The sequence below is a fragment of the Aptenodytes patagonicus genome, chromosome 12 (genome assembly GCF_965638725.1).
Source record: "Aptenodytes patagonicus chromosome 12, bAptPat1.pri.cur, whole genome shotgun sequence".
NCBI classification, from domain to species: domain Eukaryota; kingdom Metazoa; phylum Chordata; class Aves; order Sphenisciformes; family Spheniscidae; genus Aptenodytes; species Aptenodytes patagonicus.
Genome location: NC_134960.1, coordinates 12981767 through 13009735, shown reverse-complemented (window position 1 = coordinate 13009735; position 27969 = coordinate 12981767). Strand labels below are relative to the sequence as shown.

The following is a 27969-nucleotide window of genomic DNA, read 5'->3' as shown; positions in this document are numbered from 1 at the left end:
TAACTCCAAATTGCATATTTCTTCAGAAAAACAACTCTTGCCCCCCTCCCTGCCTTGGGGATAAGGACCTAGCCTTCTTCATGTCTAAAGGCAAACCTAAAATGAGCAAGAAAAGGGGGAGGGAGGTGAAGAAGACTCCAGTTACGAGCTGAAGTACTGGTGGGCCGTACCCCAGGCAGTGCATCACGCTTTCATAGCTTCTTTTTTTTTAATTTCTATATACCTCTGAGTCCAACAGACAGAAGACATTTTGAGCTGATGCTCTCCTCTCTTCAGCAGAAACAGCCAGAGGTGCCTTTCTGAATTACAGGCATGGCCCCAATTTTCCCCCAGAAGCCCTTGGGAAGCCCTCGGTGCCAGCCTGCAGCCCTGCTCCGGTGAAGCCCTGTGCGTGGTGCAGCCCTGCTCCTCCTCTTTCTCCTGCTTCTCCTCGTGCTCCTGCTCCTGCTCCAGCCTCGGCTCCAGCTGAGGAGTGAAGGCGGTGGAGGGGAAGGAGGGCAGGCTGAAAGCCGGGAAGGGGAGAGCCCTCTAAGCCTTTCAGTTGTCCAGAGCTGGCTTAAAGCTTTTCAGCAACACAGACATCTTCCTCCCCATCCCCTCTTTGTTTTCTGAAAGCAGGGGAAGGTGCTCCCTCAGGCGTAACTCCGCGACTGCACAGACCTGTGAACTGCTTGTTTGACTGTGCAGAGCATCAAAAGGAAATGTCAGTGAGATCTCTGAGATCCCTTTTCTGTGAGGCCAGGTTTTGATGTCTGTGCTCACAGCAGAGAGTACTTTATTCCTGAAGCAGTGATGTTCAAGGCTCTGTTTAAAGAGGGAGATACCAGTCGATACAGCAGACACCAGCTCGCTTCGCCCTCTCCGTCAATCTGCTGCTTCCCCCTGCCTCAGCCAGTCCCTCTACCGCTTCACCGTATCCCATCCCCATTGCTAAAAACCTTCCTTATTAAAAGCAATAGATTGGGTACTTAATTTTCTCTTTGCATGGCAGGAAATTACATCAGGTCCTGCTATGAATGATCCAGAAGCAAAGTTTCAGCTCAATTAGTACAAGCCACTGTCTAATGCAGGAAGGGACGCTATCAGCTCCAAGTGCTGATTGAGAATAGCTCGGCTTTTGTCATGCTAGTTACCTCTGAAATGTGTTCACTCGAGGAATTCATGGGCAGCAATCAGATGTTTTCCTGCCTGCTTTTCATCACAGCTCATCAGAAATTGGGATACAGTTGGGGAAAGGGCAGGGGAGAGAGAGTCGGAGATGTGATGAGAGAACTAATCCATCCTCGGAAGAGGAACTGATTTTGCATTTTTTTTCCTGCTTATTTTACAGTTAATAAAGAATTAAGGAAGATTGCTGAAAATATGTCCATTCAGGCAACAGCTGAATTTCCTGCTAATTGCTTTGGGATGGTGAGGGAGGAGGGAAAGTGTTGGGACATTACAATAAGCAGTAAGTGGTGTGATTGGTGACTACCCAAAACCTTGCGTCTGCACATATGTCGCTAATGACAGAAATTAGAGACGTGTTCTTACAAAAGCCCCCTATTTAGTGAATGATGGTGAACGTTAAAAAAAAAGTTCCATCTTACAGGGAGAGAGAGAAGTGGAAAGTCATTTATCATGGCATTTATCTTGGCTGAACAAATAGTGCCCAGGCTCTGCTCCCCAGCTTTTCCCTGCACCAGTCTCATGTGCAGTGCAGCTCCTGCAGCCCCCAGCTCTCCCCAGCCGCCTGCTCGATGAGGGGGCCAGCATCTCCGACCTGCCTTGGGGCAGGAGCCAGCTGAGGGCAGAATGAAGAATGGCTTTGCCAAAGCCCACCATGAAAAGGAGCGGCACAAATAAGATTAACCCGTGTCATGCACTAAGTCTGTCTTTGTTTCTCTACCTCCCGGGTAGGTCTGGGTTCACAGGGAGGGGGAAGCTGCTAGGAAGCGTATGCTGAATAAGCACCAAGAGGTATTTTGATGTGCATCCTGGATGCACTCAGGAAGAGGGCAGGAGTACCTGCGGTTACAATGTACCCTTTAAAAACACCCACGGCAACAAACATAAAGTGCCTCTGTACAGGGAAGCGCGAAACACTGAACTGAGACAATCTCCTCCCGTTACCTGTATCTTTGGTTCACTGTATTTAACCATGCTTTTGATCCGAAGGAAGAACATCCTAATGGAAAGCAGCATCAAAATCTTTCATCAATACCAACTTAGCAGATCCAATAAAACCTCTGACCACTATCAAGTCAGCAGATCCAGTAAGTAAACAGTTTTTCCCCATGAGTTTTCTTTGTGATCTTGGCTTTTTCACAAAAAAAGCAGATTACACTGAAAACAGACTTTTCCCACAGGAATTTTCCATTTGTCACTTAAAAAAGAAAAACACTACCAAGAAAATCTGCTAGGTCTGTCATTTAGTTGTTTCAGCTCCATATTTCTCTTTAGACAGACTGTAAAACAGATTCTTAGGCCATGGAGAGAAAAATCAGATGGAGAAAAAGGGCTGGGAGAGACCCTGAGGAGCTGTTTAATCAGACCCAACTATATTTTAATCTGCTGTAGATGACATTTGGGGATGGAGATTCCAAGTTCTCCTTATGCAGTCTCCCAGAGGGGGTACACTTAGGGATTATTCTAGGGTCTATCATAAATCTTTCTTGCTGCATTTTATTGCTGTGACTTCTTTTCCCACCCTGAACAGACACTGAGATCTGTTTATTACTCTCCTTTCTGCAGACACTCCTGCATCTGAAGAGCAGTACCATGAATCCGCCCCCGGCCGTGCTGACACTGACACAGAGCCCAGCCTGCCCCAGCTCTGCTCTTCTCTCCTGCTGATTTCTGCTCTCCCTGATCTCTCCCGTACCTTTCTGGAAGTGCAATTTCCAAACCAGAAAAGAGTGCTGAGAGGAAGGACTCCTTCCCCTGCCTTACACACCACATTCCTCTGTATGAGTGCCGCTACCGCGTTTGCTCTTTTTCAGCATTAGTTGGTGGGTTTTGTTGATTCCCTGCTTTGTGTGTATAACTTTCATGTCCTTTTCCGTGTAATACCTTCCTATCCGATCATTCTCCATCTACTTTTTGTGCAGTCAGTGATTCCTGCCTACACACAGCTCATCGTCATCAGGTCCATCAATCTTCATGTGAAGATCCTTCCCCAACAGTTACTCTGTGATGAATACAGCATGACTCCTAGAGAAGCTCTCAGGAGAGAGATTTCTGAGGTTTGCACTTGATCTACCTTCATAACCTCTCAGTCAGGAGATGTGGGCACTCGGGTGTGATAAGGTTGACCCCCACCAGGGGCTGATAGGAAGCAGACTCTCTGCGCCCAGTTCCTGACATGAGACATGCATCTCTGCCACCTGGGGTATGAAAACACATCACCAAGAGCTACGTGCACTGCAGTGACTTCCTGCAAATTTTCATGGTTCATGACTGAATTCAGGTGGAGTGGACCGCACTGCAGAGGCCATCGCACGTCGAACATGCCAGTGAAAGTGACAGATTTCTGCAGACACAGTTGATTCCCCAGAGGGAAGCCTGCCACGTGCTAGGGAAAGCTCAGCAGGAATCCTGACGCAGTGCAATCTTAAAATCTGTTTAGGAAAACTGCCTATATTTGTAATCAAGCCTGGATGTATGACTGTGGCTTCATGTTCATTCATATGAGATGCGTGCACTCCCGGCAGTGAAAATGGTATTTTGATGTTGAGATAGGAGCCCACGATCTCATCCTCCTTACGTGGCCAAGCACATGACACCACGTTTACGCCAGCTTTGTACTCCTTCCCTAGAGCTGCGCTGGCTGGAGGACACACAACACCTGATCCAGCACATAGCCTGCCAGGACAAAAACCACTCCATTTAAGAGTGTTTTGACAAACTTAGATGATTGAGAGAGGGCATGCAACAACTTGGTGCTTTGTGTTTCTGACAGGGCACTCGCTGTCGTCAGCCGGAATTTGTCCTCATGTGGGAGCACAGCTTTACCACACGTAACTACATTAAGACGTAACTTCACATACAGCTATTTACCGTAGAATTTGGAAGACAGTGTTCCCTGGACCATGCTCTTCCCTCAACCACTCTGAGCATCACTAACAGCTTCTGTTATGGCTTAGCATTGCTCACAAAGGCCAGATAGATGTGGAGACAAGTTTACAAGACAGGAGGCTCCAGATAGTCTGGCAGTGCCTCCCCTATTAACAACAGAGCAGCACAGCTGATAAGGAGCCCCTTCCTTCCTTTAGCCAAGTTGCACAGAAATCCTAATTCACTCGTCGTTTAAAAAGTGCAGGGGGGCAAAGGAATTTAAACTCTAGCTAGATTTTTACTGTCTAAGTAATGCTCTTGTAGAGGGACGGCCAGCGGAAAGCTGAAGGGATGAAGACCTTTCCCCATGAAGTCTCCACAAGCAATGTTGATAATCAATCTCACTACCATAAAAGGAGGGAACTAGTGTTGCTCCGTGCTCCACAGCAATCCCTACAAATTCTCTGGGATTTAAATTATAAATCCTTTTTGGTGTTGTCCACCCATCTCTTATTTCCCTATTTAATGGGAAGAAGAAAATTTCCTTCAAAAGCAGCTTCCTCCATGAGCTCCACCACCGCACGGTGCACACCCTCCTCCCTTTGCCGAGCTGGGGATGTCTCTCTGGGACACGGAGGTTGGCGAGCTCTTCTTGGGGGCATGAAGGTCCACCTGAAATGGGCTGGACCCAAACTCCTGGAGGAAGACAACTTCTTGTGGCTGGCAGGCCAGCGGCCAGGGCAGACCTCTGCATGTGCAGGCTGTGACAAGGGGGAAGGAGAGCTGCAGAAAGCCTCCTGCGTGCCTCTCCCTGTGCCGCAGCTCTCTGGGGAGATGAAATGCATCTTCCCATCTTCCCTCTCTGCATCCTTGCTCGGCTGCACTGCAGCGACTGCCATCAGTCCCGAGAGCTCCTCGCATCTGGCCCCGGCTGCCGTCACGGAGTGCCGAGGGTCAGGGCTGTCACTGTTACAGCCCCACCAAGGGACACTTTCCCTGAAGGAGTAAGGCGGGAGGCACAGGCAGTGATGTGGAGCCAGGAAGGTCTGCCCCGCGCCGTCTCACTGCGCTGGCTGCTTGATGCAGTGCTAGCTATGCTGCATGGCGTCCTGTGCCTGATACTATTTTTGCCTGGGGTTTGAGCTTCAGTGAAGGATGATAATCAGTGTGCGCTGTGTTTGCCATTTTTCTTTGCAGATGTCTTTGGGGTGCTTTTCTTGCTGTTGTTGCTTTTAGCCAGGCTTTTTTAAGTCTTCATCACCTAAAAATGTTTTCATGTGCCAAGATTAGAGCTTTCAGTCTCTCTTGGGTTCCCTATTTTTGGTTCCTTGATCTGGGCTCTCATTGCTAATTTTTTTGTGTGCTTGCTTTTAAATAAACAAAAGCTGTAATAATAAATGTCCGGGGACCCAAAGAGTAGTGAAGGATCAGATGTTTGCTAAAGAAGAGGGATGTGGCTGTGGAAGAGAGAGGAATTGACTGGGAAACACTGCAGAGCCAAACATCCCAGAATACCTCACAGCTCATCTTGTCAGGCGGCGATGCTGAGAGGGGAAGGCAGGGAGTTCTCAGGATGCGGATAAATGTGGATGAGCCAAAGAGAGGCAGTCAATCTGCCGTCACCATTATCATTCTTGCTAATAATAAACAATGGAGCATGCTCGCAGACCACAGTCCTTCTCATCTTCAAAGCACCATGCAGCAGGAATGCTTGGCTACTGGTAACCCTTCATCTGCCCCAAGCCTTTCCCTTGCCCTTCTCCCTGGCCAAGTAAATCCTGGTGTGGTGCTGGCTCTGGTAGTGCAGTGCAGCACAGGGATTAGCAAAGCAAGACAGGAGTACGTGGGCTGTGCCACCTCACCCCCCACAGCAACCACCCACCAAGGCAAGGGCTCTAAAATCCTCCCCGGGGGGCCACCGAGTGTAGGTGGGAGACAGGGAAGGTCTGGGACTATGTTACATCAAATGCAAAACATGCCATTATCCAGTTTACCCAAGAACTACCAAGTAACCTGAAATATAAATTAGCTTTCAAATCCTGTTTCATTCCCCACCAAGCAAATTTCACCATCCCTGGCTTGCAGGCTTGGCTCAGAGTGATTACTGAACACACGCCCTGACACCCAGCCGGCGTTGCAAATGGGAGGAACCTGGAAACAAGTGAGATGCCAGCTGGGTCCCCAGTGCTGTCCTTTGGAGAAGACAAACCTAAAGCTTGTCCTGGAATTAAAAGCTCTTCCCCCAAATGGCGTTAAAGCAAAGTTGAAGACTCTTCCTTGAAGACAAAGCTGGCAGCCTTGTCCAAACCCCTGAGACTGAGCAGTGAAGCTAAACTTGGCACCACCTGGTTCAGGCCATACTGTACCTTGTCCACCTCTCATCCTCCACCTCACAATGCTTTCAGCACTGCTAGGCAAAAAAACGTGTTCAGAAACCCTCTTTTGACCAGGACATTTTCCCTGAGATAATTTAGGAAGTGTGAGAGATGCTAAGAAAGCTGCTGTGTGTTCAAGAGGAACAGCTTCCCCTTTGCAGACCATGCTGAGGATCTCCTCTGCTACATCCCAGCACTTACTCATCCCTCCAGGAGGTTTCAGAGCTTTCTGCACATCCATTCGCAGCCCATCCTCTGCACAACCTCCTCCCCATCTTTTAATTTTTGCCTTTTCCTAGAACTACTCAGCAATGCCTGCACTTGTTCCAGAAAACCCCAGCAAACCAGAGCTCCTTTACCTTCTGCCTTCAGCGCTTCGGCCCAGGAAGAACTAGCAAAGGGAGACCCAGAGCAATCCAGACCCATGTCTGCACTGCCATAAATCTGCCTTTGTGAGGGACTGACTGTGCCTCTGGGACACCCGCTATTATTATAGGCATAGCCGTGTACTACTATTACTAGTGGCTTCCTCCCCAGTAATAGATGTGGGCACACAAAGCACAGACACTGAAGAGCGAGGCTGGTGTGAACAGAAGGGTAGGGGGAGAGGAGATCAAGCAGTCAGTCCTGTGCAACAGCATCATCACAGCAAGGCAAAAATCTGTGGAGATGGCTGTAAATAGCTGGTGTTCAATAAAGGCCTGAGGTAGATTGTTCCACATGGCAAAACTGAACAATAAAATGATAAAGCATTGGAAAGCTGGGATTCGGGATGGACCACTTTGTAAGGTAGGTCATCTATTAGTTTCTGCAGTGTTCACCAAAGATTATGTTTTAAAGACAGGAAAATGTGATTCCCGAGCAATACCCGAAAATGGAAGGCGTTGGGTTTCCCTGGGCAGCAGTAACCAAACCTTTTTCAATGCAGAATAAATTTCTGTTACATCATGGTTAAGTTCGACTCTTCCTCTATTTACCCAGTCTCCTGCTTAGACTGCAGTAAGAATCCATCCCTGACCAGACCAGACTTCAGATTTGTTCATCGCCTCTGCCGTTTATCAACCAGGCCGAACACTTCCTGAGATGGGTCTTCTGGCAAAATCTCAAGGCACTGCCTGAGGGCCGGTGTAAGAGCTGAAATCCAATTTATTTGCCAAATGTTATTTTCCTTCATTTACTATCTTGAAGGATAATAGCCCAGATCAAAATCCACATACAGCACCCTTGCTTCTATCTAATCTTTTTCGGTATTAATAGAGTCTCCATCTCCTGGCACCGAGGTGCAGCATTTGCTCTTTCACTGGCATGTCCTTGCCAATATTTGCTATCAGAGTTATGTCATTTACTATCTTTCCTAGTTACTGTGATGTCCATCATTCTGGCGAAGTATGAATGATACCGGGGAGCGCACTGGAGCTTTCCCTGCCTTATCTCCTTAGCCCAAGATCCCTTCCTCGCTTAAAGGCAGCTCAAGTGCCTTTTTGGTCCCTGTGACCTTGTCAGCTTTAAAGCAAAACCAGGACAATGTCCTGGCTGAGCAAAGTAAACCCTGGGGGCCCAACCCCAGACATGGGGGTCACCATGCACGTGGGTGCACCCTGCGAGAGGGGGTAGGAGGGAACTTGTGCTGCTGAGAAGCAGCTGCCACCTCCCCGTGTACATGGGATGGCAGGAACAGTGGCGCAGGGTCCATCCTGAAATCCTCCCTGAGCAAATACATGTTCTCAAACACCTCTCTGGACTCACAAGAAAGGACACACGCTTTGCTCCCACCACTTGAGCAGCTCCCGCACCCCGTCACCTCGGTCCCCCTGCTCCGGCCGTGACGGCTCCCCGGCACTGCTGTCTCCTCGCCTGGTGGCAGCACTACCTACACATTTCTTCTGCCCCATTCGTGGACCGGTGGAAGGTAGGAACCAGCAGCGTCACCTCCTTTCCAAGCGTTTTGCCTGAATAATGACTCATTTCAAATACAATGAGAACAGCCCTGCTCCAGACCATGGTGGTGGGTGATCAAGGGGATGGTGTGAGCTGCTGTTCCCTGCTCCATCAAAGACTTGTTTACCCCAGCGCCCACCCACGCTCCTCACTGGGAGTCTCCAGCAGCATCGCCTGCTCGAAGGGATGGTGGGCTGCATCCCCGGCAGCATGGGTCTGGGTCAGGATTGAGCCCTCGCATGGGAAATGTAACGGAACAAGAGCTGGTAGCTCAAGGAAAAGGGAAATCTTCATTTAACAGAGAAGGAAGAGGTGAAAAAGATGCTCAGGTGTTCTGCTCTTTCTCTCTCCACCTGAGTAGGGCAGGTTGGACTAACACATTTTGCAGCTGGGTTTGACTTCAGGATCCAAGCTGCCAGCTAGCACTGATCCATTTCAAATGCAAATGCACTTAGTCAGGTCTTCATTTTTTTGACAGTTCTACCTTCATGATTTCAGCTCTTACACTGAAGAAAGTCCCTGCCCCAAATCCTTCTTTTTTAGAAAATAGTTAATTTGAAGAAGCCAGAACTTAATATATCCCTAATTCCCTTTGATGTCTCCCATGTAATTCACTGGAAGCACAATTTGCTGAGTAGGAGTTTTTTTCATGTAATGAATATTTACCAATCAGCTTTTATACACCCAACAATGATACTATGGTGAATTTAACAGCAGTTTATTGGCATCCCAATGTCATGGCATCATAACGTAAAACATCACTGTGGGCCCCCTACTGTGGTAATTTCAGAATAAAAACTTTAAAGTCACTGTTGAAGAAGCTATCAACAATTCCAGGCAAGAACAACCCAAATCCCAACTAATGTGCCCATATAAATCAAAAATAGACACCTCAGGAAAGCACAAGATTATGACCCCAAAAACACAGCATGCAAGACACGTTGCATTGAATTGCAAAATCCCCAGTGACCAGAGCCCACATTCCTCCTCCTGCTGCCCCTGTAGTGCCTGACCTAAAACTGAACTGACAATCTCATACCCATCATAGGCCAATACAGTTTAAGAGAGAGCTGGACAAGAGCTGATGCTCTAGGGAGCCACGGAGGAAGGAGATTCTTCGTTGGAGGACTTTAATATGTACAAAGGAGGATACAAAGAGAAACTGGCCCGGTGCATGCACAGCATTTAGGAAGGGCATTCCAGCAGCTGCCTAGGGAAGGGCCCTGGAAGACTGAGGACAATCACAGCTATGGACACAGGAGTGTCTCAGAGGTCAATGATTAGCTTTAGTTATTCAAAGACAGAACTGGAGTCTCTGCTCCGCCCTAGGTATCCTTGGCTGCCCTGGGCAAATTGCTTCATTTGGTTTCCTCCACAGCACAACACCCCGCCCCTATTTCAGGGGATTGCTGCAAGTATTAAGGGGAATTTAGTCAAGGCTCTGTGATGCCGATGGGGACAAGAAAGGAGAGAGATGGGGACAAGAAAGGAGAGAGCCAAAGCTCAGTGCTGGCTGCCTGACATGCTTTTCTTCTATGAGCTAACAACTTACCTTGCACATAGGTCTTGACAGATATTTGCACTCACTTTGCCCTGACTTCATGACAGTCGCCCACAGGTCTCACACACCATGGTGTCTCATGAAGAGCTCATCTTTCTCCTCTCTTTTAGCAGTTACTTCCTTCAGTGGTAATGGTTACTCAATGGATCAGGGAAATCCTGAACTGAATGGGAAGAAGAAAGGAAATTCCCTTCTTCCTCTGATTTCCTACTTTCCTGGTTATTTTTTAATCATCATTGTGCAAGTAATGCTTGCTTTATCTTATTAAATGTAAACAGAAGTGCAGATAGGGCTGGTTGTTTTCTTTCAGTAGTTATAATAGAAGGGATCGGATCAATAAGATAATGCAGCCAAGCAGAACGCGCAGAAAATCATGCACTCATAAAAGGCATCTTTGCAATTAGTTTTTAATCAGCTCCTGTGATTTCCCCCTGACCAGCAAGGCTATTAAACTCAAACCAGCAACAAGATGCTTATTTTGCACTTCTCTGACATGCCCCTACGGTAAAAGACAGGGTGGATTATTTAGCCTGGCTCCTATTGAAAGACTTCCGAAGCTGTGGATGCTGAATTGCCTGTGTCTCTGAGAGCAGGTCCATTTGCAACATGACCTGAAAGTCAGATCCAAGAACATGGATAACTCCAGAATGGGAAGTGGATGAAAGCAAAGAGGAGGAGGGAAAGGGAACTTCATCTTACACCAGCAGCAACTGGCTTCAAGCAACTGCCTCTTACATGCTTGCACAGTAGGTCTCTCTGCCACAGGTCCCGTTTTACTTTCACCAAATTCTCATCCACCCTCCTCAGAGTGAGGGCAGAGAGGTGATGTCCAGATGCATAGCACTGCATATCATAAGCAAATCCAGCCCAAAAGTCTCTTGTACCTTACGAGTGTCCCACAGTGTGTTGACTGTATTTTCCCTTCTCAAAAAAAAAAAACCTTTTCTTTTTCTAGAAAATATTTCTTTTTCTAGAAATCTCCTAAAATTAAGAAGGGCACTACAAGCCCCAAATATTCAGTCACCTGCTACCTGCTCCGTCCAGCCTCTGACTTACTCCCTCTTCTGCCCCTCCAAGCACGAAGGCTGTGCACATCAGAGTATTTACTGATTTATGCAGCCTATGGAAGCCAAGAAAACTTTCTGTTTCCCATGCATGCTCCGGGGCTTTTGGCATAATACAACGCTGTGAGGTGAACCTGGCTGCTCCACCTTTGCCGGCTGTCAGCGTGGGCATGCAGAGTGCTGTCCTGCAGCACAAGTTGCAGGCCAAGCAGCACCCACCGCTCTTGAGGAGCTGCTGTGCTCTTCCTGCCAAAACTCACGCAAGAAGCTGAAGCATCAAAGTTCTCCTATTTATTCTCACTGGCAGTAGCAGGATACCAGTTATTTGCCTAAGGTTAGGCAGGACAGACCTGCGATATCCTCCTAAGACATCAAGCAGGTCATGTCTCCAGCGGAGAGCATCCCCATGGCAATGAGTTAACTCTCCTGGTTTCATCCCAGAAAACACTGGCTTCAGAGTAAGTGTTGGAAACCCTTCAATACAGACAGGTTTTTCTTTAATTGTCCGTCAGGACCTTTTGGTTTCTAATGTTTAGCATATGCACATTTGTGCTAACTTTGGTTTAAAAGTCAGCTCAGCCCCGCGTGAACGATGGCACAAAGTGCACCAGGGACGGGGAAGGCAGAGAAGGAAAGGAGCTGCCCAGCTGGCAGGGAGGACGGCACCACTGCCCAGGAGGGTGGCTCTGAAGGCTGGCTCCTCTCTGGGAGCTCAAGCATGCCAGAAATGCAGCTCCTCCACAGCGTGCTCAGCCTCCAGTGCCCTGCCCACCCCCGGGGATGCCGCAGTGCCAGTATCCCTTTTTCTTCTTCTGCGGGTCCCTATTCATCTTTTGCCCAGTAAATAGGACCTCACTTCCCAAGGTGCCCCGCTAATTCCAAGAGCCATGCTCATAAAGTGAGGCACAATGCAGCATGCCAGCTCTGGTCTCCAGCAGCAAGCCCTGACACTCTTCTCTCCCCGTACACACTCCACCTGGCACTGCACTAACCAGAAGACCATGTGTCTTCTCACAGAACGAAACTCCCAGGAACAGCCTGGAGTTTGCCCCAAGAAGGCAAAGAAGGGGTCAAACCACTGCCTGAAATAATTTCCTTTCATTCTGTCCTTCCAGACACTGTTATATGGGCTGTTTGGAAATCCTCACAGTCAAGTGAGGATTTAAACAGGGTTTGGTGGGTTTTTTGGTCTTCTTTTATTATTAAAGAAAACAACTGGTTTATTTCTTTTTTATTATTCCCCATTTGATATTTTGGAATTAATCACAAAGACATTTCCTTAGCTACGGTTTTTCTTTTGTTTGTGTCTTTCTTTTGTAGGTAGGAGAGCGGACAAGACAATCAGAGAAGTCCTTTTCTGGCTTTAAAAATCCGCAGATTAAATTAGTGATAATATTACTCTCAGCTTCAGGGTGGGCAAGATTTTCAACTTTGGAATCTGTTTTTCCATGGATGAGCCCCCTTTCACTGGCATAAATCAGTGCAGTGCCACAGTAACATAGAGTATATCACCTGTGCCATGGACACTGCTAGACCACAGGCAAGCGGCTGGGGCTCTGCAGAACAGGGGTTTATACCTGGTCCTGCTGCTAATCATCAACACTGACTCAGAGAAGTCCCCTTTTCTCTCAGCATCCTTTCTAAAAGAAGGAAATAATGGCATTGCTGTCTTCAGCAAACTGTACAGAGTAAAAAATGCACTAGGTTAAGACCAAGGTATTTTTATAATGACAATTTATGCTCCTTGACTACCTGGCCAGTACTTTTTCTCACCTGGAAGTCTGGTGATAGCAACGGCAGATGGTACTTATTGCCAGGGAGAAGGGTGATTTGGAGAATAACCCATATGCTGGAGTTTAATCTAACACTCTCTTTTCCTTTCAGGACCCTACCATTTGAACCCAGCAAAGGAGTTATGCTGGACATAGCATCCTGTTGATTCCTAATGTTCTTGGAAGATGCTTTCTCTTCATCTTTAACCCTCCTGCTCATTACTATTTCACTGATTCCTTTAGCCTCCCTTATCAGACACCTACATGCTCTAACTTCTAATTTATATTCATTGCTATTACCTTCCTTTATTTTTCTGGGTATGATGTTGGCTAGTTTGGGGTTTTTATTTTATTTCCTTTTTCCCTTCTCTGCTGAATAATAAAAATTTTGCTCCGTAGTTTTTCCTGTTAGGGAAAACATGTTTTTGTAACATCCCCATGGAGGGCCCATAAAGAGGAAGCACGTTTCACTGCTTTGACTCATTTAAAATCAGCTGCATCCTTCAAGTCCTCTCAGGCAGACCTCTCAGAAGGGCTTTAATGGTGGCAGCTTTGACTTCACTAATGTTAAAGCAGCCATGGCACACCATAAAAGAGGCCAGCACTTCAGTAGATTGCCACAAACATTCTCCTCCGACTTTTCCGGTCCATATGAAACCAGCCTGAATCTCACCTTGCCAATCACGTCACTACAAGGGCCTGGTCACACACACTCTTGTTCAGCTGAGGTGCCCCACTAGAGTCAGGACACCTCAGGACACCTTCTTCCCTGATGAGCAAGGACTCATGCATGGAAGAGTTCATTTGTTGGATCCAAATGTTCAGCTGCATCCTTCAAGTCCTCTCAGGGAGACCTCTGAGAAAGGCTTTAGTGGTGGCATCTGTGGCCTTCCTAATGTTAAAGCAGCCATGGCACACCGTAAAATAGATGGATTCATTTGTTGCCATCCATCAGTCCAAATTAACCCTTCTGCATTTGAAGACAGTATTGTGTGCTTTTCATGGATGCTATGAGAGTGGCTGCTCAGATGCTGAAAGGCATAATGTCGAAGTTTACTCTTTTCAAGGACTTTCAAGCATAAAGGTGGAAACCTGCAGGCAGGACTAGCCACAGCGTAGGTGTCCCCAGGGGTGCCAGAGCCCAACAGGCAGCTGTGCCCCACGCACAAAGAATAAGAGAGGAGGACATGGTTTAGGGTTTTGTTTCTGAAGACAAAGAACCTGAAAAGGACCCTGACTCTGGGTTCCCGCTGGGAGAGATGCCATGCAAATGAACAGGGGGGAACTGCTGGCCCAGGCGAGAACTGACTGTGCCTCACCCCCCCTTTAATGTATGGCATCAAATCTGTCTCCATGGGAACTATAACAAGGGCAGAACTTGTCTGTGCCATCTCAAACCGAAAGGGGGGGAAAAAAAGTCAAAGAAAATAACAAGCCTCACAGCAATGTAATTCTGAGCAAACGGAGCCCGAGCAGATGGCTGAGCAAGTGCCCTGCCATCACCCCACGCCGGCCCTTTGCTTCACTTGCTCTAAGCTGGGATGAAGTCCTTACCCTGCTGCCCTGCTGCAGCCAACAGCAGCTCTGGTGCTTGCAGCTGTAAGCTGTGCCGCTGCAATGCAAACGCTGAACTAGCCACCGACCGCGACTTCAGCTTTGCAGCATGTGGCTGAACATGACTCTCGCCCAGCCAGAGATCAGAAGACCGGCACCAAGTTAGGGAGGGAGGCAGAAGGAGCATGGGGATGCAGCAGGGAAGGGGTGCATGTGTGAGTGGGACCACGCAGGCCTGATTTTTGGAGGTGTTGAGCCTACGCAGAGCTCACTGACTTTAAACAATACTGTGGGTGTGAATAACTTTACAGATGGAGGAGATGAGGGCACGGTGGAGTAAGTGGGGATGAGATATACTGAAGGCAGGGCACTGAACTCCTGCCTCGGCTCTGTGAAATACAGATCCAGGGATCTCGGCAGCAAAGGGGAGAACCCAGACGAAAATGCCCTCCCTGCTCGACTTTGTGAACAGGTCCAGATCCAGCCCCTGCTGCACCAGACAAAACCAAGTCATGGCTCTGTAAAACCCAGGTCATCTGTGAATAAGCAAACCCTCCTGTCTGCATCAGGACATGGGAAAAACACCCCAGCATCGCCAGCGCAGGAGGTCAGCAAGCGGCTTTTCACCATTATCTTCCCATCCCAGTCTGGAGACAGGACTCGGGTGGGCTGTCGCTGCACCCTGGCACCACCGTGCCCTGTGCTCAGGGATGACTTCGCCCTCGAGAGCAGCTGCCACCCCACCACCCATCTCCACCAGCGCACAAACCACTGGGCGAGTGCACCTCCAGCTATTTTCTCTAATTGTTCCCCTAATCACATAAAATTGTCAAACTTCAATTTGTCTTCTTACAGAGTAATTTGCTTTCCACCATGCATTGCTGGCTGTGTCTCTCACTGTAACCCATGTATCTGCAGCCACTCGAACGCATTAGGGTTGAGGAGGGGCCCGAATTAGATTATTTGTTCTAATAAAAATAAGTCTAATAGAATTACACAACAAGACCAGATTAAAGTCAGCTGCTTTGAAAATACTGGTTTCAGTTTCATGTTAGCTGAGAGAACAAGCATATGGCTCATCCCTCTCCCACCTGCTGACCCACACATTAAGGCTCCTGTGGGAGGTAATCCACCCTCTGCACCAGCTCAGGCAAAGGTTAGATCATGCTGACGACCACCAGCTTTTTCAGAAAAAAGGCAGCCCCACAACAAAATGCACCAGGGAGAACAGGGAACACCAGGAAACAGGAGTGCAAGGAGATTAATTGTGAAAGCCATGAAGCACTTTTCCACTCTTCCCCATAAATTGCCCCACAACAAGGTTCTTCACAACTAAATGCAGCCTGCCCAGCTAAATACCAGCGGTCACATGTGCCCACATGGCAGCAACCTCAGAGCTGCAGCTGGCCCTAAGCTAAACGTGCATTTTACCTTTCCTATGGCTTTATTCCTACACACATACAGGAGGCAAGAGCAGAAAATATGCTGGTGTTCAATCCTCTGGAGACCTGAAGGAACTGCCCTGCTTTCCCACCCTAGACGTAATTCATGCATGGTAAGAAATGATGCCACACTTTTTTTTTCCTACATCAGCATGGAGGAGGAATGAGATGATAAGACAGCTGAGGACAAGCGTAGGCCACAAGTGCAGGCCTGAAGGTAGAAGGTGCCATCACCAGCTGAGCCCAGCAGGGCGAAAATTTTGGGGATCAGTGCAGGGCAAGCAGAAAGGGTCCCCCTGCTCCTCAGCATCCTTATAGTCAGTGTTCAGAGTGTAAAACTCTGCCGCCTAGAGCAATCAACCAGGTTTCCAAAGAAACGTCTATACCATTTAATTTGGTGTATTGATCTTCTTAGACTTGGAAATTTTTTTGAGAGACTACCTGAGGAATGAAGCACAGGAATAACAACATCAGAACAGAGGACAGTCTCTAACTTGGTACTCATCGCCGTCTTTTTCAGCAAATGGGCTAGGGAAGCCATAAGTGGATAATTAATTAGTAGTCTTCCCATGAGGGAAGATTTTCTTTAACCCTCAGGAGCTTAGTGATCATCATGCCCTGACACAGGAGACTCTATCGACTTGGCACACTGTCACCCCAGATGTTCAGCCGCAGAATTCTCAGTATTTATACCAACAGGCACTGCAGTCCTTGTGCTAGATCCCCAGGCAGCTTAAATCAGCGTGGCTCCTCAATGAAATTACTGAGATTACTTCCATTTACACAAGCTGGGCATCTGCATCTGTGAACTAACCCAAGCATGGGGCAATCCTACCCTGCTTCTCCGCTCCTGTACACCAGCAAGTGTTGGAAGGACGGCACTCTCCTGCTTTTCACTCAAATGACAGCTTTGGTTTCAAACACAAACCCACAACAAATATTTCCATATTGTGTAGTGTGACAGTTGGATGTGCAAGGCAATATGTTGCCTCCTCGCACCGCCTTGGCATACACTCCATACCCTTCACTTGCTGCTCCTACCATGTAGGAGACAGTAGGAAGCATGATCAGTCCCCAGAGAGGACACTGTGGTCCTCACCTCAAGGTGCTCAGCTCCTTCCTCTGTCCCAGTGCACCACAGCACCAGGATCTGGAGTCCCCCTTGTCTTCCACATCCCCCCAGGCACCGCCTCCTGCTGTCTCCAGCCCAGGAGCAGAGGAGTGTGGAAAGCAAGAGAGACGTGAGGTGTCCTCAAAGGAGAGGTGGGGAATTCCCATCTTCTCCTCTTCAGCACCCCTCTCACCACACACTGCCTGCAGTCTTCTGTCCCATGTCAAGCTGTATCTCCCTTGCATTCACCTGGCAGCCCCTTCCACCAGGTCCAAACAGACAGTTCTCACCCAAAGGACTTAGACCCATGCTGGCAGGCACCCTTACCTGGAGGAGTACCTTTGTCCTGCCCTCAGATTTCCTGGAGATAGGGTCTACTTGGAAAAGGGGAGCAAACGTGGAAAACCAGGCATGCCAACTGGCTCCAGAGGACGGGGAGGAGGAGGTGGGGGAGAACCACTGACGGCACTCACAGGAACACAGTTGGCACAGGGGAGCTGCATGTACGATTTGGAGACTTCCTAGAGGGCTTTAATGAGCCAACAAGCGCAGCCAGTGCACTTGCTCCTCTTACTTTTAAATCAGTGTTTACAAAGTTCTGGGGAAATTAAACTATTTATGTCTATCCCCAGTAGGGGACCATTTAAGGAAACAAGATAAACATACCTTAGTGTGTAAGTACTTAGTATTTAAGCAAACACACAGGTTCACTCATATGTTTGTTTTTCAACGGCATTACTGGACAGTATTGACAGTGCCGAGGTCAGGCTGGGAGAGGAGAAAGGAAGCAGTGAAGATCTTTTCAGAGGAGAGGAAGGCTGCTGCTGCTCCTTGCACATCGCAGGAGTTCCCCCTCCTGGTGGGAACGCCACGGGGAGCCAGGTCCCCGGGTTCCCCCCTGCCTGGGAGCAGGGGTGGGCGCACCTGCGGCTCCCGCACCGCTGGTCTTCCCCCAAAGAGTGGTACTGCACAGACTGCTGCAACATCCTGAGCTGCCTTCCCCGGAGACTGACCTCAGCCGGGCTATCCATCATCTGCTGCTACAATGACAAAATCCCAGTAATCTCCTAAAAAACTCTATCTTGCCTTCGCTATCCCAAGCAAAAATAGTCAACTGCCATAACACGGGACAGAGAAAATCATTCTCCTTCAAGAAACACAGGGCAATATTCCCATTAAAAGAGAAGTATTTTATTTTCAAAAAGAAATGAAGTCATAATGACATCACATACTTCAAAGCACAGTCCAGGCCAACTGCCACTGCTGTCTGGGAGCTTAAAGCTGGCAAACCAGCACCTAGCTCCTTCCTCGCTGCCCTGAAGCAGCAGAAACTTGCAGCTGTGTAATGTTTTAATTACTCACTCTTCTACAAAGTTTCTGGGGGGAAGTTTATTTTGGAGCTAGGAAAGATGCCTCGGGAGTTTGGGGAAATGACACTAGTTTTTCACTCACAGACACAGCTCTGTCTTTCCTGGCATCAGATCCACAAACTGGCTCCACTCCCAGTACCTGAATCAAAGCACTTGGACATGAGCAGGACTCCCGTTAACTTTCCTCAGCTTCAGATAAGTCTGAGCAAGGTCAGTATTCAGCAGTGATGAAACGTTTAGCCTCAGCGACACGAGCTTGGAACAGACACAGAGCTTGGATAGCTTGGATGTGAGCGGAAAAGCTTTGCACTATGGACCCCGGGCCATGACTGTCAGAGCACAGAGCTGTCTGAATCCCCATAGCTCCATTCCTGGAAAACACCTTCCTTCAGCGTCTTCACTTAAGCAAAGTTTCCTACTCCCGCAGAGCCCTACGAGCCTCTCTGCCTGGTAACTTTGTGGCAGCGGGCTCCTGCTCTGTCCCAGCCGCAATAACGTGTCTTGCCTTCCTGTGGATCGCTACCGACAATTCCAGCAGTTCGCTGCATACCACGAGTTGAACAGACGCAGCGGCATCGAAGCTGGCAGGCACGCACGCTGATAACAAACACCGGTACAGAACCCTTCTACCTAGCCGGCTGTCTGCGCAATTACACACACGTCAACCTTCCCTCCAGCTACACAAGCAACCGCACGAGCCTGTGCCAAGGCTGCAGGCACCTACAGATGCCCGCATCGCTCCCCACACAAAGGCGGAGCGAGGTTCCTCTCCACCGGGATGCCCGGTTACTACACCAGCCATTCACAGCCGACACGGGCACGTGCGTTTCCACAGGCGCAGCCCCGCAGCGCTACGGACGGGCACAAAATCAGCGAAGATAGTAACAAAACAGCAAAACGAAGTCAACTCGGGTCAGCTCCTCGGAGCCGAGGGCGCAGCGCGGCCCCGCGGCTGCCGGCGCGGTGCCCGCCGAGGCGCAGGGGGCTGCGGGCGCGGCCGGGAGCGCACCCCGGCCCCCGCCGCACGCCACCGCCGGAGCCCCCGCTCTGCCGGACCGCCCGGCCGGGGCAAGGTGCGCTCCGCCTCCCCCCGCCGCCCCTCCCGGCCCGGCCCGGGGGCGCCGCTGCCTTACCATCGCCGTGCCAGAGCCCCGCGGCGCACGGCGCGGCTCCCCCGGCGCGCCTCCTCATCGCGGCGGCCGGGCAGGACGGGGCCGCCCGGGCCGGTCTCCGGCGCGGCGCGGTGCGGGGGGGGCCGCGCTCTCCGCCCGCCGCCCGCGGGGCTGCGGCGCTGCCTGCCGAGGCGCGGCGGCAGCGCAGGGCGCGCTGCCCCCGCCCCGCCGCTCCGCGGCCGCGGGGAGCGCCCGCCTCCGCCCCGCCCCGCCCCGGGAGCAGAGGGGCTGCTCGGCCCCGCAGCCCCGCTCCTCCCGGCGCTCCCTTCCCAGCCCGCGCCGAGAAAAGTTGGGTCCGTCCCGCCGCGATGCGCCCGGGCCAGGCCGGAGGGCTGCGCGTCTGCCCTCCCCTCCCCAGGTGGAGGGTGGCCCTGCCCCCCCCTCCCCCCGCGGCCTCATCCCTCAGCCACCTCCCGGACCGCGCTCGGACTCGTATCCCCCAAGTTTTTATCTGAGCGCTTTGGGTAGGGCAAGTCTCCCTTGATCCCGGCAAAGACTTTCTGATGCTTCTCTCTCTCTCGGCTTTTAAAGCCGACTTCAGGGGTTGGTTTGTTTGTTTATTTGTGTGTGAAAATAGCAGACGGGCAGTGGAGCCCAGTGAAACGTTGGGAGTGCATTTGTCACTTGCAGTGTCAGCCCGGTTCCTTTGAAATTGTTAGGGCTTTGGCAGCTAAAAATCTGGCCCTGTGACCCTTACAAACCTCGGTCTTGGCAGAGGTGGACACCACAACCAGCTCATCATGTGAATTTTTAAAATACCTATTGCAATATCGGACCGAGCATAAAAGCAGGATCTGAGCAGCTCCATCTTCAGGTATGCTCACCGTCCACATCTGGATCTGCATTTTGTGGTTTTGGGGTTTCAAGCTACAGCGCCTTTGTGCAGTTTCTTCTTTGGAGAGTGCCTGTAAACATCTTGTGTAAACATGAGGCTCAATACTGACTGCTGCAGGGAGGATTTCTGAACAGACCAGCTTTTGGAAACGAAGCGATATTTTTCCAACTGCCAGCACTCAGCTTCAGCAGCAGCTCCAGGGTCTAGCTGGATTCCCTCCACCACCAGTACCTCTGGGTCTGCACGAGACCGAGGTCCTCCATTCCCTCTGTGTAACTATGTCAGCTCCATGCTGTGCCCTAAGAAACACACACAACAGCCACTGCTGATACGGTAACTCACAAACTGAAACCAAATCCACAGGGCAGGCCCTTCGGTTTGGCCTCTTCAGCTTGATGCAACTTCTGGCTACAAACATCGGCAGATCTGACTCCAAGAGGCTGAGTCTCTTGAGTGAGATCCACGGCATGGATTCAGGCAGACCACTGCACTCATACAACGCCTCTCGGGCTGTGTGGGTCACGCCAAGGGACATCACTGGAAGGTCTTCAGGCTGTCATTTCTCAGAACAGAACTGCACTGGAACAGGGTGATCCAGAGTACACACAAGCTCAGAGAAGTAATTTCGTTTGTAGCCATCCGTTTCATGCCCTTTAATCACGATTTCAGTCCTTGCACCTGGAAAAGAGACATCTTCGATGCAGGAGAAACTAGAGCACCCAAAAAAATGCAATGTATGTTGCTTGCTGACAAGATGCATAAAGTTTCAAAAAATGAGTGTATATTAAACACAACTTATTATCAACTTGTTTGACAGGACCCATTTTTTAAAGATCAGAGGGTTTTTGGCAAAGATCTTTCAACTGATTTCTCAAAAAATTTGGTGGTATTTTCAGGCATTGCAGGCAAACACGCCTTCCCAGGCTGCCAGGCCTCCTGTTTGTTGCATGCATTTGTTCATCACTATAGTAACTGAAAGACAGATAAAGAATAACATTAAGAAAAGTAAAACTGGGATCAAATCCATGAAGAAACACCTTGTCATAGTTTGGATTTTCTCAGACTTGCACCACCAAGGACAAACTGGATGAGGCTGGTCTGGGTGGAGCTGGGATGGGTCGTTTTAAAACTGGAAGTTAAAGCATTCCTGAAACAATTTTGGTTTGCCTTCATTTTCTTCTTCGTAGTACTAACGTGAGCTTTCTGGACGAGTCATTATTATAGCCTCTAGTTTTAATACTAAATCCATATTTATGTGGCTTGATCTCTGTTCATGGAGCAAGCACTTGTAGCTCTTCCTTCAAGATCTGAGTCCTCAGAGCAGCTGCTCACTTGCCTTTGCTGTTGCTCTGAGTCCGGATCTCCAGCAGCAGCTACTAATGAGCCTGACAGCATAAAACGAAAAACATCAGAGCCCAGAGCCCTAAGCCAAGCACATGCTGCAGTTTGCACGAGTAGGCAAACTGAAGTCAAACGGGTTTATGCGCTTTCCTAGCAGGTGTTTAATGCTTTGCTGGATCGAAGACCGGCAGCACTGTGGGTCAGGATTAAAGCCGCTCACCCACATCCATCAAGTTGGAGAGTGATGGAAAAGAGAACTGAGCATTCCCCTTCCCGGTGGCACTGCAGTGAACTCCTGTCCCAGCCTTGCTGTGCTCGCAGCAGTTTTAGAGAAATGCACTGAAAACCTGAATGCTAGAAGGCGGATTCAAAACTTGCAGTTGGAGGAGGGTCTTGACATCTTAGGCCCCATCTCCCCAGCACCAGCGGTTAGAGCCAGGGATAAACCACGCTGTGCTGGCAGGAGTTTGGTTATGTCCTGCTGGAGGACGGGGCAGCGATCCCAGCCTGCGCCCACCCATTGCACGAGCACTGGGTCCTGGTTGCTCTGTCTCTGCCACGCAGTTCCTCACCTCCTGACCCTTTGGTGTGCCCATATTGCCAATATTTGGAGGAGAGCAATATTCTACACCACAAGTACCAGGTGTGTACGGAGCCATCTCTCCACCCAGGCAAAGCCTACAGCAGCAAAGTGTTTTGCTGTCTGCAGTGGGCCAGGTGGATCATGAGCCAAGGGAGATATTTGCAGAAGCTTGAACAAAACGGAGCCCCTTGCGTAAAGATACCTGAATGTGAGCAGTGCCTGAGCAGAGCGAGGTTGCCTGCCGCTGCTCCTCTGCAGTCCCGGTGTCAGGATCCTGGCACTCTCTTTGCTTTACCAGGTGCAAACTGTGAAGTGGGGAATAGATTTTGCTGCATGAAGGCGGCAGAGTGCAAGACCCTTCCACCGCTGGGTGTTTCTGAACCCCAAGAACAGGTCATGCTGAACCCCAATGCTGTCATCACTTTTGGCCATATTACATCACACCTTCTTTTAATGCAGATTCCCCTCCAGGATTATCAAAGGGTTTATTCAGCCTGAATGGGATGCCTACAAAAATTTAATTACATTTTTTTAAAAGAAAAAGGATTAGAGAGGAAGATAAAGCAGTGGTTTTTTCTTCTTTTTTTTCCCCTCTTTCTTTTTTCCTTCTGTAACAATAATAAAGCCAAAGATCTAGTTAAGAAAAAAAGTGGCTGAGTGATTCATTGGGACTGAATCACAGTCACTATGCAGTGGAATTCGCTGCGTTCACTCCTGCAGTAGTAACTCCGTCACTGCTTTAGATCACTGGCTGCGCTTTCAGGCGCAGATATAAGACAGAGAGAGGGAGATAAAACCAACTTAACAGAGAGGCTTTTTGGTGTGCACGGCGTGTTCGCTTTGAACACAGCATGGTCTCCTTTGCCCAGTTGTGTGGGATAGCTTTTATTAAAAAGAGAGCTTGAATAAATTAAGTTTCTTAGGGTTATACCTGCCATTAGATCATGCAGTCCTCCCACTCTGCTGGGGAAGAACTTCCTCCTTTCTATTCCATTTTAAATGCAAGCTTCCCCGCTCTCACTGGGAGGTTACCTCTGAAGTAAGCACTCTGCCTGAGCCACGACATCTATTAGTACCCAGACCTAAGCTGAATAATCCGGATGTGGTAGCTGAACACCTCGGATTCCTCAGTGGTTTGGATCCCAGTCCATTTTGCGAGGGAAACCATTGTGAAGAGGCGAGGCGGGAGGAAAATTCTGGTCTACATCTGATTTACTGCACCAGCTGATTTGGTGCTCGTCCTTACTTAGAATTATGTCTTACTGTTGTCACCACCTCCTTTCTTTACATTATTCATTATTTGGTCCAGGGAGTGCTCTGGATGCTACAGCATTGCAGCCAGGTTCCCGGACTCATGATAAAAGTGCTCAGCCTGAGCTAAGGTGGGAAGCAGTTCAAAACTGAAGCGATCAAGAAGAAGAGGGTCACAATAATGATACCTAAACAGACAGGCCTTTAAATAATCAAACTCCAACATCTGTGGTATGAAATCTCACTGTTTGCAGAGCACTTTAATTTATTTATAACACTACCTGTATATATGAATCTAAAATCCAGTTTAAGGCAGGTCTGACTTTTAGCTTTAAAGGAGAACATTTGCATTCATTTTTAACGGTGAAACTATCACTGTTCATAATACAGACATCATTAATTCAGGTTTCATCTGAGGGTCGCAAAATTATTCTGCAAGCGTTAAAATGCCCTCGCAGAGTGACCCTTTGAGGTATTTATTATCTCGAGACCAAAGAAGAAACCAAAGCAAGGGGCAACCATGTCAGCACAAGCCAGAGAGTTACAGCTGGAGCAGGGCCAAGCAGCTGCCTGTGGGACAGGGGCTCCCCTCTGGAGAGCAGGGCAGCCCCTCCACGACGGGTGGCTTGAGCTGTCTTCTGCAAAAACATCTTTCTCCATCAACAGCCCCAACTTTTAAATGGCCAGAGATGTGTAAGACCACCTACCCCTTTCCTGGTTCCAGTCATGCGAGGTGGAATATTAAATAAATCTGATATCAGGGGACAAGTTTGTCTTTCTTTTTTATGGGAGACAATTTTTTTGGAGACAAATTCCCCATTTACAGTCCATGAGCTGGAAACTACTAAAGAATCCACAAGAAATGTAAGGACGACAGAGCTTGAAATGACAGTTGATAAGCATCCTCAGCCTGAGCAGACGTGGGTGCCTGGAGGAGCACTGGTGCTGCTGTAGCTCTGCCGGGGAGGACAGGAGGCAGTGCCTGTGCTGGGGCTGCGTCCTCCTAGGCTGCCTCTTCTCCTCCCTCCAGTAACATCTGTCCCCGCGGGCTCGTCCTCGCAGGCTGGTGTTGCTGCTGGCTCTGTGTACGTACTGGGTTTTCCTCTCGAGCGTGCACACCCACGGTGCTCCCCGAGCCGGAGCTGTGTCTGATGGGGTTGTGTCCTCTGCTCTTCAGCATTTTCTGGCGTTTCCTCTGACTCCTCCTGGGAGAGGCTCTCAGAGGTGGCCCACCTCAATCCTCTCTCTGCAAGCCACAGAAGTGTGACAGAAATGTCATCATTTTCTTTTAACTGGTTTTTAAAAATCCTATTTCTAATGAAAATTTTGCACTTGGTTCTTTTTTCCTGCAAAGAAATTTCGGAATAAAAAGAGCTGCTTGGGAGGCAGAAATACATCTCCTGCCTCCTGCCACCCCCCCAGTGCTGCAAGGAGCCAGCTTCCCGGCTCACAGCACTGTGGGGTGGCCGGCTGTTTGTCTTTCTGCACTGCAGGAGGCACGGGCTGCTGCTGCTGAGGGGTTGGGACCACACTGATGAAAACAGAGAAAAGATTCTGGTATAAACTGGCAAAAGAGAGGGAAGCCTCAGTGCAGGGGAGCTGTGTGGAGGCAGCTGAGGGCTGGGGACACCAGCATCACCCCTCCCACCAGGCAGCATGGAGCACGCTGGACACCGGGCCGTGCTGGCTTTATAGCCCTTCTTCCTGTAAGTCCGCTCCGCCAGGAGGGAGGGCAACACAGACCCCTTCCCTTCCTCATCCCTGCTAGAGCAGATGGATGAACTTGCTGTGAAAATGCAAGCAGCAAGGAGCCAAGCCCTGGCACGCGCCTCTGCAGAAACCTCCTGAAGCTCCGAAGAGCCTGGAGCCTGCTCAGCGACCTGTGCTCAGCCCAGTGGGAGTGAGGTCCATGCAGCCGTGTATGATGCGCAAACTATGCTGAGCTGTAACCCCAGCTGCGTAGGAGCCCTCGCTGGGCTTCATAATTGTGGTGGGTTGACCCTGGCTGGATGCCAGGTGCCCACCAAGCCGCTCTATCACTCCCCCTTCTCAGCTGGACAGGGGAGAGAAAATATAACGAAAGGCTCGTGGGTCAAGATAAGGACAGCAACTACTGTCACGGGCAAAACAGACTCGACTTGGGGAAATTAGTTTAATTTATTACCAATCAAATCAGAGTAGGGTAATGAGAATTAAAACCTAAATCCTAAAACACCTTCCCCCCACCCCTCCCTTCTTCCCCGGCTTAACTTCACTCCTGAATTCTCTACCTCCTCCTGCCCAGCGGCGCAGGGGGACGGGGAATGGGAGTTGTGGTCAGTTCATCACACGTTGTCTCTGCCGCTCCTTCCTCCTCAGGGGGAGGACTCCTCACACTCTTCCCCTGCTCCAGCATGGGGAAGAGTCCTCCACAAACTTCTCCAGCGTGAGTCTTTCCCGCGGGCTGCAGTTCCTGACAAACAGCTCCAGCGTGGGTCCCTTCCATGGGGTGCAGTCCTTCAGGAACAGACTGCTCCAGTGTGGGTCCCCCACAGGTCACAAGTCCTGCCAGCAAACCTGCTCCAGCGTGGGCTCCTCTCTCCACGGGTCCACAGGTCCTGCCAGGAGCCTGCTCCAGCACAGGCTTCCCACGGGGTTCCAGCCTCCTTCGAGCATCCACCTGCTCTGGCGGGGGGTCCTCCACGGGCTGCAGGTGGGTATCTGCTCCACCGTGGACCTCCATGCGCTGCAGGGGGACAGCCTGTCTCACCATGGTCTTCACCATGGGCTGCAGGGGAATCTCTGCTCCAGCACCGGGAGCACCTCCTCTCCCTCCTTCTTCACTGACCTTGGTGTCTGCAGAGTTGTTTCTCTCACATATTCTCACTCCTCTCTTCCGGATGCTGTTGTGTAGACCTTTTTTTCCCCTTCTTAAATATGTTATCCCAGAGGCGCTACCACCGTTGCTGATGGTCTCAGCCTTGGCCAGCGGTGGGTCCATCTTGGAGCCAGCTGGCATTGGCTCTATCAGACGTGGGGGAAGCTTCTAGCAGCTTCTCACAGAAGCCACCCCTGTAGCCACCCCACTACCAAAAACTTGCCACACAAACCCAATACAATAATTTATATGCATATGAGTCTGTATATATTTCCATGAGTACTGCATCTCCGAGTGAATAAGGATAACTATATGCAACTGTGAATAAAAGAGCTGAGTGAATCATTCATCATGGATTATTGATAAGATTAATTTTACCTCTTTTTCTGCTCTCAGGATGCCCACAAGCCCCCCTGAATTTATGTTCCCTCTTTTATTAAATATTTTTGAAGACGAAGTAGATTAAAATGAAGTAATTTTTCCCCTCTTTGCTTGGTTCATCTCAAACATGCTGAATGAGATGTTTGCACTCAGGTTAACCACTGCAAATTCTCCCAGAAAGCAAGTGTCTTCTCTTCTGGCATCTGAGCCTAGAAACTTCAAAATCTTTCCCCCTGAACATTCACACGTGTAAAGTGCAGTCATGGGGATCTAAGAGGAAAATGAGCTCAAAACAGGGGGACAAGCAGAAATGAAGGGGTTTCATGAGCTAGCTCGAATGAATGACTGCCAGCTGTGTCAGGCAGGGCTCAGGCAGGGCTCAGGCAGGGCTCAGGCAGGGCTGTGCTCCGCTGCCAGGGTGGTGAGGGGAGGACTGTGGGGGTGCAAGCTCAGCTCGGCAGGTTCAATGCACACACGTTAGAAGGCTGTTTGAGCTCCTCTTTCTGCCAGGAAGGAGAAATCAGCCCTTCTGTGGACCTTTCAGGCAAAGTCCTGAGTCTCTGTGCTGGCCTTCCAGGCAGATCCCAAGGATGAAGAAATCCAAGTCTGCCCAGGGCTGGGTACCGATGGTGCTGAAGGACCTCTGAAGGGTGGAGGGCAGAGCCAGCCTCTGCCAGCAGCTGGCAGGTCACACCCTCACCCATTCCTAGAGGAGGAAGGACACCTTCCTCTGGCAGGGCTCTCCGGTGGCTTTCCATGTGGCATCAGCATGAGATCTCAACAACGTACACTCATGACATCAGAGCATGTCCCAGCACATTTAGGTCATGAGCTAGCAGAGCAATCCCAGGTTTAGCAGTCCTGCCCAAGCAGGGAGGATGTTAGTGTGGATCGAGTGGTTCTCTGCCATTTCTCATGTGCATTTGTTTTTCATGTACATCTCTTTTCAGGTGGGGCAGCTGCCTGGGAACAGAACCTGCTCTTCACAGATTTGAAGCCCAGCACAGGGTTGAGTAAAGCCAGGAGTGGGTTCCCCAGCTGATTTGGCAAATGCTGACTGATGCTCAGTCTTCTGCACATGCTTCATGCCAAGAGCTTTGTAAGTCAGATGCGTTCAGTCAAACTGTTCATATGCAGAAAGTTAACCTGGCTCCGTTTCCCACCCCAGAGCGGTCGAAATTCAGCTCCACAGCAGCAGCAGCCTGCTAGGCGGTCTCACGCCGTTGCCTCTCAGAAGACTTTTCTTTGCACACACAGACCTCTGCTTGCACAGAGATCCCAGCGTTCACACGAACCGAAAAGCTGGCAGCGTGAATGCCTGTGAGCA

The 27969-nt window shown here is 49.7% G+C and overlaps 1 protein-coding gene across 5 annotated transcripts in view; it reads right to left on the bottom strand.

Moving 5' to 3' along the window:
• The window catches only part of HTR4 (5-hydroxytryptamine receptor 4), a 151402-nt gene extending 131983 nt beyond the window's left edge, over positions 1-19419 (bottom strand). For all 5 annotated transcript variants that reach the window (XR_012996350.1, XR_012996351.1, XM_076349909.1 and 2 more), the window contains exon 1: positions 19356-19419. The gene's annotated coding sequence lies outside the window, so the exon portion shown is untranslated. The remainder of the gene's footprint in view (positions 1-19355) is intronic.
• Positions 19420-27969: the final 8550 nt, after the last annotated feature.